Below are 16686 nucleotides of genomic sequence, written 5' to 3'. Positions count from 1 at the left end.
CATTATGAAAAAGGGCAAATCTGTAGATGATAATTGTGCTTTCCAAACTACTAGTTCATCGGCTACGCCAACATCTGCCCAAGAAGCATCGTATGCCATGCCGATGACTTATTTTGCAGGGCAAACACCACCTCCTTCGTCGGTCCACACAGGACCGGTCAGACCGGTCCAGGTGACCGGTCAGACCAGTCAGATGATCGATCAGACCAGTTCATTGGTGGTCAACCCGCCAATCGTTTCAATTCCTTATTCAGCAGTTCCTAGCCGAATGAATGAGTTGACAAATTTTATGCTGCCTTTGCTTTCACATGAATATGGTTTTCTTTACGAACCGATTTCTGATAATGTGCATGAAAATCCTCTCGGGCGTGCACCAATGAGTTCAATACAGATGATGGTACAAGATGATCCCATAGCACATCGTTTTACTTCTGCAGCACAAGCATCCACGAGTGGTACATACGAAGCCGATCTTGCGAAGTTAAAAGAAGATCTGGCAGGGCACAATGAAGCTAAGTTGTCAGATTTAACATCGGTTAGGCAAGGCCGAGATGGGACTATCTTGGATTATTTCCAGAGATTTAAAGCTATAAAAAACCGATGCTTTAATTTGACAATTTTTGAAAAAGATTTGGCGGACTTGGCTTACAATGGTTTGTGTTCTTACTTAAAAGAAAAACTTGAAGGCTTTGAGTTTCTCACAGTTAACCATTTGCAAATGAGAGCCATTGGTTAAGAATGCAAAAGATACTTTCGAGACTCATCAGTCCATACATGTTGAATGTAAATCTGATTCGGACGATGAGAAAAAGGAAGTTGCTGAGTTCATATGGCTATCAGAAGCTAATCCATACTCTTGTTCATCGCTCAAGCCGATTCCAAAGAATCAGCAAGAACAAGCTCGTTTTACTTTTGATGTTTCTAAGTGTGACCGCATATTTGATGAATTGCTTAGAAGCGGAAACATCAAATTGTCTCATGCCATACTGCTGCTTGAGGAGCTAAAGCGGCATGCATATTGCAAGTGGCATAATACTTTTTCTCATGATACTAATGACTGCAATATTTTTCGTCGAAAGATCTAATCAGCCGTCAACGAAGGACGATTAGTGATGCATGAGATGCAAGTTGACAAGGCATCATTCCCTGCTCATACCATTGATCTAGATAATGCCAAAGTGCTCATTCGGCCGGAACAAGCCGAAGAAGCTAAAGCAAAAAAATGTTATCATTGGTGAGGCAAGGTTGAAAACTGTTAATGACAAGATTCTAGCTAGGGAAGTGACATTGGAGAAGACTCTTGATGGTAAGGAGTCATTAAAAATTACTGTCGAAGCTTCAAGACCCAGGGGGCAAGAGAGTTCCTCGCAAGACACGAGTCGGCGTGCTGCCCAGGCACGACCGGTCAGACTGGTCGCTTCAACCGGTCAGACCGGTCAGGCACATAGACGACCCAGGACTTTCAAGCCTAAGCACCCGGAAGTGGGTACTTGGAAAGTTAATGAGTCAAAGGTACAAGGGAAATTAGAGAAGCAGAAACTCACCTTTGATCAGTTACTAAACAAGTACACAAAGGCCGTTCCAAAAGATCGGCCACTAAAAAAGAACCAAGTTCACCTCCGCATCAAGGCAAGCGTTCTTCTCCTAGGGGAGAATCCAGCAAGCGTAGGGGTGATAGCACTACAATGTTCCCTCCTCAGAAGGTGTATACTATTACACCGTGGGCGTCACCGACATCGGGTTTTTTCTTATCCTGCATGGGTACATGAAAGAATTTGGATGTATTGTTATCCGATGCTACACCCACCATCTCACCGCAGGGAGGAGGATCACAGAAGACCTGTGTTCGACAGGTTAGCATGCCCAGTGCACGATCGATTGGGACCACACCAATCAGGTCAGAGGCGGCAGTTTGCACCGGTCAAACCGGTCTCATCAGAGGCCGAGCAAAGCTCCTTTTCCAAGGCAAGAATATCGCATCAAGGAGAAGAGGGAAGAGGAGAAGACCATGCAGGTTGGTCCAGAGAAGACCATAGCCGATGATGTTGTGCAGATCAGCGATGTCAAGATGGTCGTTAATGATGTGAGTAAAAGACCGATGGTTTTCGGTAAATCGGTCAATCCTTCTGTTCAAAGGTCAATCATGGCTAATGATCATAAAGCCAGTAGCGGTAAGGCCAGCAGCAGTAGTTCAGCATCAAAGTACTTTCAACCGAGGTGGTGTCCTTCAGGGTTGACTCGTACTCAGAAGAGGAAGCTGCAACACCTACGCTTTCAAGAGAAGAAGGAGCAGGAGATCATGAAGCTGAAGGACAAACAATTCAATCAGCGCAGACCCATGGTCCCTTAGAGCAAGGTATGGAGGGTCAAAGCAGCTGACCAGCCAGCACGACTAGTCAAGCTGCCTCAGGTGACCGGTCCGATCGATACATCCGACCGGTCTGACCGATACATCCGACCGGTCTGACTGCCCTGAACAACCGGTCGGACCGGTTGACTTGTCAATTCAGCAGAAATCCGAGTTAGGAGTTGTGTTTTGACACGGAATTTGTTAGGGTATTGACTCCTAATGGGTACAGACCTCCCCACCATATATATATATATATATATATATATATATATATATATATATATATATATATATATATATATATATATATATATATATATATATATATATATATATATGAAGGGCCACGGCCGATTGAGGGTAATCACAATCGATTCACACAATTACCTTTACCTTTTATCCTTCAAACCCTAACTTTTCCAATCCTATCTTCTGTTCTTCGCACGTCTCCACGGCATTCGATGACGTTCTGAGTGGCCTGCTGACCTCAGAGCAATCCTAGATCTACGAGCTCCGACGGGGTCCCTTCCGAGCTCGAGGTTTTAGGTCTTCGCGGCGTTCTCTGTAGAACCGGTCTGACCGGTTGCCCTGACCGATCTGACCGGTCGGCGCGCAGGAAGCCTGTTGGTGAAGATCGTGTCGACGATCCGCACGTTCTAGCGCATTCGAGTGTGTGACCTAATTCTGCGTCTACACCACGTGGACTGCTTGCTAGCATGACAGAGTTTAGAGCACTTCTTGCTGCCCCTGTGTTTGACACTTTACTGATATTGTAAACTGCACATAGCCTAATATGCATTGCAAATTTAATTATCAAATTAATATATTTGTTTGGAGCAACAGTACCTTATCTATCGGTGCATGTATTGTAAAAGTGGATTGGTTGCTTGAAGATTCCATGCAAGGCTTAACTGCATTTTAATAATATTTTATTGACTCGTTCTCTCTTTTTGTACTTTAAGTATTTTTAATGTGATCTAGCATGAGATTTTTTTTCCTATGCTGAAATATTCTAATTTCTCTCTGTGCTGGTCCGTCGCCATTTGCTAACATAGGATCTGAAGGCTAATGGGAAAAATAAGTACTACCATCTTACCAGAGTTTTTTATCCTCCGGAGTGTTCCAGATTCTTTCTTGATTTCTCTGCTAGTACGTAGGCATTCTCCAGCATAGGATCTGGCAACTAATGTAAAGTTAGCTGCAAATCTGACGGCGGATAGAAAATTAGCTACGGCTGTGTTTAGTTCTGAAATGTCTCTCTCCAAACTTCACTATTCACCTATCATATTAAATCTTTTGTCTCATGTATGGAGTATTAAATATAGATAAATAAAAAAACTAATTGCATAGTTTTGATGTACACGACGAGATGAATCTTTTGAGCCTAGTTAGGTCATGATAGGACAACAATTACCACAAACAAACGAAAAGTGGTATAGTGTGCTATAGTGTCTGATATGACATTTTTTACCACTATTTTACAGATCTAAACAAGAACTCATGTTTAAAGGTGGAAAGATTCGCTTTAAAAGTGCTAGAGTGTGATATAGTGTCTGATATGACCTACGTGAATCGATGAGGAGCGCTGGACTGCACCGGCTTTAAAGGTGGAAAGATTCGCTTTCGCTAGTGGAGGGCGGTGCGACCAGGAATAGAGTATGTTGGTGCCCAGGGTTTTAATTTCCGACCGGACCGGCCAAACCGCCGGGCTCCGGTACCGGTATACCGGTCCGGTTTGGCCGGTTACCAGTCGGAACCGGAGGAATTCAAATTTGAATTCAAATTTCCCCGTTCAACCGGTTCGTACCGGTATACCGGCCGGTTAGACCGGTATACCGGCCGGTATACCGGTGATTTGAGAATACCGGTATACCGGCCGGTTAGACCGGTATACCGGTCGGTTTTCCCGGTTTACCGGTAATTTAAAGAAATTTTCCGACGGTTACAAAATAGATCCCCAGTGTGAAATAAAAGGAAATTTCGGCATGACCAATGCAAATATTAATATAAATGACCACACCAAAGCAACAATTTATAATTATGCATACAAATACAATAGTAATAAGCGTGCATACAAATACGGAGTCATACACTTGTACACATGAAATAAAAGTTCAACGTAGGTATGGGAAGACCCCCATTTGTGACGCGGTTTGGTATTCGGCGGTGGACATCAAAGCGATACCTCGTACTCTAAGCAGGTCAGCCTTATAGTGTTGCCAAGTTTGGCCCGTCCACGCCGATGTTGTCTGCCATTCCTGAACTAACATAGTGTAAAAATAGGGCATTCCACTTGACCAACTCACCACCGATTGTGTCTCTCATCATTGTATTCAACTGACCATGATTGTGTAACCAATTTGAAATTCGCTTGCACTGCTTGATCATAACACCATGTTCAGGCCTTCGAGCTATATCCTTCAACATCAAATTGACGGTGTGTGCTATACAAGGTGTCCAAGATATGTGTTCATACACCTCAATTAGAAGTTCCTTGCATGCTTTCTTGTAGTTCGAGCCGTTGTCGGTGACTACGTGCACGACATTCTCCGGTCCAATCTCTTCCACCACCTTTCGAATCTCCTGCAAACAAAGACATATTGTTTAGTTACATAATCAATGTGAATTGAACATGTTTAGGGAGTACCTTGAACAAATATGCAGCATCTTGAGTTCTTCTACTCGCATCAATAGATTTATGGAACCACGTGACCCCATTGCAATATATCAAAAAGTTGATGACACTCATTCTCGTCGGGCCAGTCCATGAATCACACATCAACGTGACGCCAAATAAAGGCCAGTCTTTCTGAAACTTTACGTACCTCGACTTCAAGTCTTGCTCGTTCTGATTAAGGTACTTGCCATCAATATCCCGTCCAGTGGGTGATGCGATACCTTCACCTGCAATCATATGAAAATCATGAGATACAAGAATGTAATCTCATAGGTATCATTCTAATGAAAAGGAGACTTACCCCACTTCTGTGTCTCCCTGAAAGCGCTGACAAAGTATGGACTGTCAGCCTGTCTTCCAGGTACTCCAGCAATATGAAAAACTTTGACCAAACTTTACCAATAGCTTCCTTTGCATTCTTACCCTTCTGCGTCCAGGAGCCTGTATCAATCCTTGGTTGCGTCATTCCTCTTCTCCCACTAGCTGCCAAGTTATAGTCCTCCACCACAGGACTCTCCCTCTGCGAAGTGGACCTTCGAAACATCCTCTGCATAACATTCCCCCTCGTCGAACCACTACCCCCTCCACGCTCATATGCACCTCCTCTCTGTTCCACCCCCCGTCGGAACTCTGCTTCCGCTCTCGATAGATCCATGGCACACTACACCTGAGCCTCCTCATCTTCTTCATCACCGGGATAGTTTCCCTCTGCTGCAGCCTTCTCCCGTCTCAACCTCTCTCAGGCCCGGTCAGCAGTTGCCTTCTTTGCCCTATCCAACTCACGCTAAAAGAAGTCCCGCACATCAGGTGGCACATTCCTGCAATTGACCACATCTGCCCTGCGCGCAACCAAATGTTGTTTCAATCTAGTCGCACCACCTCCTCCTTTCTGCGTACGACAATAGTTGCATCGCCATCCGGGATAAAGATTTTCACCGTGTTCCCATACAACATCTCTGCTTGCCATTGTCTATCTGCATACATGGACAACAAAATCATATCAATCACATAAATAAAATCCTAAATCCTACACCTAAATCTTACCTAAATCCTAATTCCTACACCTAAATATTACCTAAAACCTAAAACATATCAGCCATACACCTAACTCTAACCTAAATTCTAAAACAAATCATCTAATATTCTAAATCATACACCTAACCAATCATTCTATTAAAAAAATTTCACTTCTTACCTTCTCTCCCGGTCGCACCGGCTTACCGGCGATACCGGCCGGCTAACCGCTCGTACCGGCCGGCTAACCGGCCCTGAGCGCCGGTCGGAGACCAAATCTGAGCCCGGGCCGGCTTACCGGACTAATCGGCCGGCTAGATGGGCGCGGAGGGCGGCTTACCGGCAGCGGGCGGCGGACAGGGAGCTGGTGGGGGGCGGACAGGGTTCTGGGGGTCGCGCGAACCCCCCCAGGCTGTCCAGAACCCTATCTATGCATGCAGCGCGCCGTGGGCCTTAATGGGCCGTCGCTTTTTTTCTTTTTCTTTTTTTGATTTAACTTCTAAATTCCGCCAACTATACTAAATGAACGAATTTTTGAGAAAATTTGATACCATTAGATTCGTCGCACCTTAAAGTATTTTTAAGAATTTTTGGGGAATTTTTTATTTTTTTGAATTCAAATTTGAATTTGAATTTAGGCCGGTTTGGTACTGGCCCAAACCGAACCGATCAAACCGGACAGGTTACCACCGATTAGGTGAACCCTGTTGGTGCCTAGCGTACGCAGGGACTGCTCTAGCCCTTGGCCCCTCAAACAAGAACCCATGTTTATCTAACGCAAGAGAGGGGTGACTCAGGTGCTGTTTGGTTTCCAGACTTTTTTCAAAAGTCCCTATCACATTAAAAAGAATTTTACTATTTTATAATATTAAATAAAATCTGTTTATAAATGTTTTTAACAGCTGAGTGCTAATTCGCGAGACGAATCTAATAAGTCTAATTAATTCATAATTTGCTATCGTGATGCTGCAGTAATCATTCGCTAATCATGAATTACTATACCTCTTTAGATTCATCTCGCAGTTTAGCCCTAGGGTTCTACAATTAGTTTTATAATTAATTTTTATTTAATACTTCTAAATACTAAAAAATTTCAGGGACTTAAAAAAATCCTTGGAACCAAACAAAAACAAGCCCAGCTAGGTGGTCGTCGTGACAACGAGCAATGAGACAGGACACGAGAGTTCTGGATCCGAGAATCTTGGCTTTTGGAGTGGCCGGCGCGTGTGTGTATGGGCACACAGTCACAGTGTGACAGACAGTGACCGCAACGGTGGTGTTTGGCAGCGTGGCAGATCGAGTGACAACGACTTGAACTCCGTGAGCATCTTCGGGCTGTTCAGGAGGGCTCCACCAAAATATAGCTTTACCGGTAAAATCAAAGATGGTGAAGTCGGCTTCCAATTCATTTTTATCCTAGCTTATAAAACAGCTTTATGTTATAGTATCTTAATTTATGTAAAATAGGTGAAACCAAAACTGGTAAAAATTCTTCCAAACGAACCCTTCATTAACAATGGGCCGATGGGGTTCCGAGAGCTAGCTAGCCGTGGCTTTTTGAGTGGCCGATGGAGGTGGGTGGCCATGAAACAGTGGCAGAGCCAATAACACATGTACATGTATGCAGTGCGTGGGCAATGATAGATGGACGTAACAGCGAGTGCACTTGTCCCATCCACTTCAAAGAAAATACCAGACAATGACCTGCTCGGCGGGCATGCCATGTGGCTGATAGGAACGGGCGACAGGGTAAGCAAGTGAAGGTCGCGCTTTAACACAATTTTATCAATGGCTCGATGCGCGGTGCCAACCTGATGGGACGTGACAGGATGCCAGGTAGTATTGGTGAGGTGCAACGGCCACATTCAAAACCACCCATCTTTATCGTGGCCCTGTTTGGTTACGTAGTGAAAAAAAATTCATCAAAATATTTCTATATGTTTGATAAAACATTTCTGTTTGGTAAAACTAACTCCGTGGACTCCGCCTATGCCCCCATTATCTGGGCTCAAATTCCACACTATTTCAACCAAACACATGAATTGCATCATCGGGATTTTTCCCCCTCCCCAAACCAAACAAGGCCACAGACAAATTAATTCATAGTTAACAGACTCAGGATTTGTTGCCATGTGTCTGCACATTATTTAAGCTTACGCAACAGAGGAATTGGACGAGACAGATGCTCTCCCCATGCTAGCATGTCCAGTGAAATGCACAATTATTGACGTGGTTGACTGTGTAGAACGGACTCATGTGGCATTAGTCAAGCATATAAGAGTTAATCAACTGTTTTTTGTCCTTACAAATCGACATGGGCCAGCTGAGGAGTCTTGCTAATACGCGCGCTTGCTGGGAGAGAAACCAACAATTAGGGATGAAAACGGTCGGAAACGATCGGCGAAAGGCTTCACCACTTTCACTTTCATATTTTTTCATCGGAAACGAAAACGATACGATATTATCGAAAATGAAAATGACATCGGTAATGCGGTAATTTCGAAAACGAAAATATATGGTCGATGATACATCGGAAACGATCGAAACCATTGAAACGATATTTTGAAAAACGATAAATATATCAAACCATAGAGCACAACACTGACCTGATTTGACATATTTTATATACAAGTACTAATTGTTAAGATATTAGTCCAAATATCAGTCCATCGATGACATGTATCTCATTTCATAATACTAAAATGTTAGACATTAATCTCGTCATCCATGAAACGATACATAGTCCCATGAATTCATGTCGCTAGGTTGTGATTTAGGGTTAGGATAATGAGTCATGACTCTCTAAAAATATAGATATGACATTTTAATAATATAGATAGTAGGGTGTGCTGGCATTATATATGAATACGGTATTCAATCGGTAAAATACGGTAGAATACTGCTAAAATACGATATTTCTCGAAAACGATCGGAAGATGCTAAAATCACTTTCGTTTTCAGTTTCATATTATTTTACCATTTTCGTTTTCATTTTTTCAATAACTGTTTTCATTTTCGTTTAGCCTTAAAAGTCGATAAAATCTCAGAAACGATCATCGGAAAAATCGGTAACTACCATTTTCGTTTTCATCCCTACCAACAATCGATTTCCCACAGCTTACACTTTCCTTTTTCAGAAATAAAATATTTCCTTTCCGCATGCTCACGTTTAGTCACTCTGTTCGGTAGCTTTAGCAGTCTCCAGCCCAACAGTATTTTCCTCTCACACCGCACCATCACCAGTTTTCAGCCACTAGCCAGCCAACAGTATTTTTCTCTCACACCACTCCAGCCACCAGCTCCAGCTCCAACCCAGCGAACACGGCCCGCGAGGTCCCAGCAATGATCCGCGTGCTGGTCTGCCGCCAAACCTCCGGTAGATTGGCATAATAGTTTATAGTCCGAGAGTGCGATATATGTACGAATAATTTTTTTAAATTTTTTTATATTAGTAGGTATAATTAATGGATTGACTTATATTAATTATTAGTTTTAATAAAAAATATAAAATTAATATTTTGCGAGTTTACGAAGTGAAAGCAAAATCCAATAAGTAGCAGAGCAACCACGTGTAAACGTAGTACACAAATCTTGTTATTTTTTTATATATAGAAAATAATTAAATATATTTTGTGCATGGGTCCTAAGTGAATAGCACGTGGGTACCACCTGAATAGCACGCGGGCCCCACATGGGTCCAACCTAAATAGTACGTGGGTCCCACATGGGTCCTGCATGAGTCGTACATATAGGAATTTATTTTTTTTATGTTAGTAGGTATAGTTGATGGATTGGCTTACATTAATTATTGGTTGTGGTAGGGAAAAAAAAGATAAAATTAGCAATGAATGGATGATTCAATTATATTTTGCGAATTTACTTAGTGAAAGTAAAATTCAATAAATAGTAGAGCTACGACGTAGTATATAAAATCTTGTTATTATTTTTATATATAGAAAATAATTAAATATATTTCGTGCGCGGGTTCCAACTGAATAGTATATGGGTCCCACTTCAATAGCACGCGGGGTCCACGTGGGTCCCACCTGAATAGTACGCGGGTTTCACGTGGGTCCCACCTAAATAGTATGTGGGTCTCATGTGGATCCTGCATAAACAGTACATGGACCCCACGTGGGGTCACGACTTAAGAGAACATTTCAAATCTTGATCTTAGGCTAGTCTCAATAAGAATTTTATGGAGAGTTTTATGACATTAAATATTATTAATTTTGCTGACATGACAAGAAAAGAAAATGATAGAGTTTTATGAGATGTGAGGAGACTTTTATCACCATAAAATTCATTTAGCACAATTATTTAGTTCTTAATTTAGATAATTGTGCCCGTAAAACTTCTACAGAGGCGGCTTGCGAGCAGCTGTTGCTCGCCACAGGGCTCAAGTCAAGGTCGTCGGGGCCGGGGCCACCACGACCACCTCTCCCATACTTGGTATTTAATTACAATGTCCCATATTTAATTACAACGATTCAATGGCTCTAATGTAACGTACGGTACGGCGCCAACTACAGCCACTGTGTGCTGATTTGGAATAGCTGCGGAATGCTCCGGCTCCGTGTACTGTACCGCATTGTTGCGCTACTATAGCCCCCGAGCTGGTTGAGCTACATTTTTCCAACGCCACCGGTTTCACCTCTCTTCGATTACTGTAGCATGAAGTTGAAGCCGTTTCCGGCGACACCCAAAGGGGGGGCTCTACGTGTGGCATCAGTGTGCTCGGTGCACTCAGCGGCACTCGAACGCAAGAGGGACCAGCTAGCTGTCAGCGACACTCGCAAGTTGGCGATAACTGCACATCAATGCCCCTGTTCCATTTTACATAGACTATGGTGTGTTTTGTCCGGTTCGGTGGTTTAGCCCCTAACTAAACTTTTAAGTTTAGCTGATTGAAAAAAATAAATGCAAAACATTGGAGGAGGAGATAAAGCTAATGGGTGCTAAACTTTTTAGCACTTGGGATTAGCACCTCCAAAATGATGTTTGGATTCCATTGCTAATTTTTAGCAGCTACAAATTAGCATTAGCTAATCCAAACATGTTGCTAAAAGATGAGCTATTTTTTTCATAAAAAAAGATGGGCTAATTTTTAACAAGCTCCCTTACTAATTGCTAGCCCATAATTAGTTGATTGAGGGTGACTAATTTGGGCTACTAATAATAGGTTTACAACAATGTATTAACAATTTAATTATTACTCCCTCACTCCCAGAAAGACTGTTATTTTAGCCTTTAAAATTTGTGTCACGAAGAGTGTTTGTTTAGCTTGTAGTAAGATCCATATAATTAAAGTAATACCAAGTACTAAAAAAATTATATAGAAAAACGCATCCGACCAATCAAATGCTTAGCACATTCTACTTTTCTAGTTCCAATGCATATGTATTTATTGAGGATATAGAAAATTAAATAAATAATACAGTTTTTAATCACAATTGTAATATTAATTATGGGCAATAAGATTATTTCTTAGGATGAGTAATGTATCTAAATTTTTTTAAAAGAACAGTTTTTTTGGAACGGAGGGAACTCCTTATCTCAACAACACATGAATAGCTAATTTTAGCCAACTATTTTTAGCAAGCTACTAATGTTTAGTCCGAGTTAAAAATTAATTTTAGCCAACCAAACCAGATCTAATGTTTAGTTCACGCAAGAGAGGGGTGACTGAGCTTGGTGGTCGTTGTGACAGTGAGCAATGAGACGGGATCCGAGAACCTTGGCTTTTGGAGTGGCCAATGGGTGTGTGCGCGCGGCGTTTGGCAGTGTGACAGATCGGGTGACAACATCTTCATTAATAATGGGGTTGATGTTTGATAGGTAAGGATGCAGTTGGATATCTAATAGTATTTTTTAATTAACTAATTAATTATAATGGTATATTATTTTAGTTTATTTTTTCTCTTAAAATATTTACGCAGAATATTATTCTAATTTATTTTATTAATTTTTTAAATCAAGCCAATTATTCAAAATATGTATAACTTGCATCCGTATTCTTGATTTTTTGAGTGGCGAATGGGGGTGGGCGGCCATGAGACAGTGGCAGTCTGGCAGAGCGAACAACACATGCGTGAGCAACAATGAATAGGGACGTAACGTACACAGCTAGTGCACTTGTCAAAAAAAAAAATAGTGCCGTGGGACAGTGGCAGATTAGGACCAGACAATGAGCTACGTACGGCTCGGCGGCCACGGCTTGCCTGTGGCTGATAGAACGGGCGAGAGGGTAAGCAAGTCAAGGTCGCCGCGGGGCTACCTGCAGTGTCGTCTGGTCCTACTTTAACACTATTACTAGAAACTGGGGCGCGCCTTTGGCGCGCCAGCTTGGGCTGGTACAGTAGATGGTCTGTGAATAGTATTAGCGTAGGCTATGTCTAGAGAATTATACAATTGACATGGAGGTGGGGATTAAGTGGACAAAGAAAGCGATGATGGAGTCCCGGAGATCTTAGTTGTAGGTTTGGGAATTTTGTAAATAGAATTTATGTTGTAATTGTGGAAAGAAAGATTTGTACATTTTTTCTTAAGCTGGAAGCTTAATATAAATGCGAAAACGGGAGAGTTCAACCTAGAATCATGAAAGTTAGCAATCTGTAGACACGTGATGGTATTTTTTTAAGAAATTAGGGGTAAATATTTATGTGAACGAATTATGAAAATATTTTTTAATTTAAAATTTTGTTGTGTAGCAGGGATTTAGATTTTCAAATTTTGAGTGATTTTTTGTATTCAAAACTTTTTGACATAAAAATATTTTAGTGTCCGAATCATAGGTAGAATGGATTTCATATAAGCATTGGTGTGAATGAATTGTGGAAGTGTTTTGAGTTTACAAATATGCTCTGTAATAAAGCTGTATATTTTGAAATGTTAAGCAAATTTTATGTTGGACACGTTTTGGTTCGAATGTGTCTTGGTAGTCGAATTGTATGTATAGTGTCGCTAGTGTAGAAGTAATGAATGAAATGGATTGTTACATAATTTAAGTAATATTCGAGGGTATTTCAAAGAAAATTCTTGAGAGAGGGAAAAGACGGCGGGTTGTATTCCAAGGAAGTTAGGGGATTTTTTTTTGCAAAATGTCCTAAGTTCGAGGACTTTTTTTCGAAATGAGTGGGAAACACAAGATCTGGTATTCCAAGGAAGTTTGAGGACTTTTTTGCAAAATGGCCTAAGTTCGAGGATTTTTTTGCAAAATGTCCGGGGACTTTTTTGCAAAATGTCCGGGGACTTTTTTGCAAAATGGCCTAAGTTCGAGGACTTTTTTGCAAAATGACCGGGGATTTTTTTGCAAAATGGCCTAAGTTCGAGGACTTTTTTGCAAAATGGCCTAAGTACGAGGACTTTTTTGCAAAATGGCCTAAGTACGAGGACTTTTTTGCAAAATGACCGGGGGCTTTTTTGCAAAATAGCCTAAGTTCGAGGACTTTTTTGCAAAATGACCGGGGGCTTTTTTGCCAAATGGCCTAAGTTCGAGGACTTTTTTGCAAAATGTCGAGGTTTTTTTGCAAAATAGCCTAAGGTCAAGGACTTTTTTGCAAAATATCGAGGTTTTTTTTGCAAAACGACCTAAGTTCGAGGACTTTTTTGCAAAATGACCGGGAAACGCAAGATCTAGGCCGTCCGCCCGGCCGATCCGACGGCCGCGAATTGCGGGCGACGTGGCGCGATCCCTGGCCAGAGCTTGGTCCAGGTTTAGAAGTATTCAGTGTCCGAATCATAGGTAGAATGGATTTCATATAAGCATTGGTGTGAATGAATTGTGGAAGTGTTTTGAGTTTACAAATATGCTCTGTAATAAAGCTGTATATTTTGAAATGTTAAGCAAATTTTATGTTGGACACGTTTTGGTTCGAATGTGTCTTGGTAGTCGAATTGTATGTATAGTGTCGCTAGTGTAGAAGTAATGAATGAAATGGATTGTTACATAATTTAAGTAATATTCGAGGGTATTTCAAAGAAAATTCTTGAGAGAGGGAAAAGACGGCGGGTTGTATTCCAAGGAAGTTAGGGGATTGTTTTTTGCAAAATGTCCTAAGTTCGAGGACTTTTTTTCGAAATGAGTGGGAAACGCAAGATCTGGTATTCCAAGGAAGTTTGAGGACTTTTTTGCAAAATGGCCTAAGTTCGAGGATTTTTTTGCAAAATGTCCGGGGACTTTTTTGCAAAATGTCCGGGGACTTTTTTGCAAAATGGCCTAAGTTCGAGGACTTTTTTGCAAAATGACCGGGGATTTTTTTGCAAAATGGCCTAAGTTCGAGGACTTTTTTGCAAAATGGCCTAAGTACGAGGATTTTTTTGCAAAATGGCCTAAGTACGAGGACTTTTTTGCAAAATGACCGGGGGCTTTTTTGCAAAATAGCCTAAGTTCGAGGACTTTTTTGCAAAATGACCGGGGGCTTTTTTGCCAAATGGCCTAAGTTCGAGGACTTTTTTGCAAAATGTCGAGGTTTTTTTGCAAAATAGCCTAAGGTCAAGGACTTTTTTGCAAAATATCGAGGTTTTTTTTTGCAAAACGACCTAAGTTCGAGGACTTTTTTGCAAAATGACCGGGAAACGCAAGATCTAGGCCGTCCGCCCGGCCGATCCGACGGCCGCGAATTGCGGGCGACGTGGCGCGATCCCTGGCCAGAGCTTGGTCCAGGTTTAGAAGTATAGAGATAGAGATTCAATGGCTCGATGCATGGGACGTGGACAGGTAGCGTCGGTGAGGCACAGCGGCCACGTTCAATGCCACCCATCTTTATCGTGATTGTCCTCCACGGTCGGGGCAACTGTGAGAGTGCGTCACAGATCCTATTCTTACGATGGGTTCAATCATCAGATGTCTTGTATATTACAAACGGATTAAATGTTACGTACCATTTTACCAAATACGGTAGCATCTAAACCGATGTTTTTAAAATCACAATAAAAATATAGATTGATAGAGAACATAATCATCTACTTGCATTTAAATTTGATCGTAATGACCTAATATTTTATGTGCAATTTAAATAGATATACATTTTCACAAATAAATTGTCCAAAGTGAATTATTGCCGATGTCTCTTCGAACGAGTCATGACGGAGAAAGTGCCAATTTAAATAGAATGGCTCTAACATGATTTTACTGTCAAAATACAAAAATCCTTTTATTTTCATCTATTGAAGGGTATTTAAGTTATTGGCATTTGAAAGATCATATTCATGTTATTGAGTCCAATCTGAAGCCGTATCCATGAAATGGGAGGCAATATCGAACATCTTTTTCCGGAACCATGACTGGGAACATGAGGCCAAATTATTTTAAAATTCTATAAATAACATATGAAGTCTAAAAATCATAAAATTTATTGTGATATCATAATTTCATGTGCTGAGTCTATGATAAAAAATTGAGAAGGTTTCGCATAAGTTTGACATATGCTCCTTACAGATCGAAACATATCCGAAGAAGATCCACAGAGTCGAGAAGGAATCGTTTAGATTTCGAGCCAAACTGACAGTCGAATTGGGTTTTCACTTCACAACTTTTTGTATATGCAATACTCAACTTTTTTATATGTACAAATTCTTCCAAACGAACCCTTTCATTAACAATGGGCTGATGGGATTCCGAGAGCTAGCTAGCCGTGGCTTTTTGAGTGGCCGATGGGGGTGGGAGGCCATGGCCATGAGGCAGTGGCTGAGCCAACAACACGCATGCAGTGCGTGGGCAATGATAGATGGACGTAACAGCGAGTGCACTTGTCCCAGCCACTTCAAAGAAAATACCAGACAATGACCTGCTCGGCGGGCATGCCATGTGGCTGATAGAAACGGGCGACAGGGTAAGCAAGTGAAGGTCGCGCTTTAACATAATTTTATCAATGGCTCGATGCGCGGTGCCAACCCAGATGGGACGTGACAGGATGGCAGATAGTATCGGTTAGACGCAACGGCCGCATTCAATACCACCCATCTTTATCGTACTTGTCCTCCACAGTTGGGGCAACCGTGGGAGTGCGTCATGGTCCTATCCCATTCTACAGTTTGCCGTTCGCCATCTTATATTAGCTGGCTGATAGCAGAAAATACGATTTTGGACCCGACTACTGCGGGTGATTCTATCGTGTCCACTGGTTCTGTACCGAGATTTGTGTCATCTTATTTTATATGAGTGTATTACTATATATTTTTATTTTTTTATTGTTATATCTCTACACATGTTTGCAGTCCCCATGACAGATGGTTGACATAAAAGTCTCGTGGACCGTGAAAAGCAAGTGAAAGTTTCACTATTCATTTTTTTTGAACCGCCGCCCCCTTTCAGTGATACTCCCTCAGTCCTAAAATATAAGCATTTATCAACTTCCGCGATTCACGTTTGACCATTCGTCTTATTCAAAAAATTTATGAAAATATTATTTATTTTGTTATGACATGTTTTGTCATCGTATATATTTTAAATATGTTATAAATGTTTTTACAATTTTATAAATTTTTTAAATAAGACGAATGATCAAACGTGATCAGTAAAAGTCCACAAATACTTATATTTTGGGACGGAGGGAGTAATATTTTTATGGCTGCTGGTTAGCGGTTACTACTAGTACAATATTTTATTATTTTTTAACTGCTGCTCATGCTAGAGATAATATTT

Source organism: Panicum virgatum, chromosome 8K (assembly GCF_016808335.1).
Source record: "Panicum virgatum strain AP13 chromosome 8K, P.virgatum_v5, whole genome shotgun sequence".
NCBI classification, from domain to species: domain Eukaryota; kingdom Viridiplantae; phylum Streptophyta; class Magnoliopsida; order Poales; family Poaceae; genus Panicum; species Panicum virgatum.
This window is presented reverse-complemented; position numbering follows the sequence as displayed.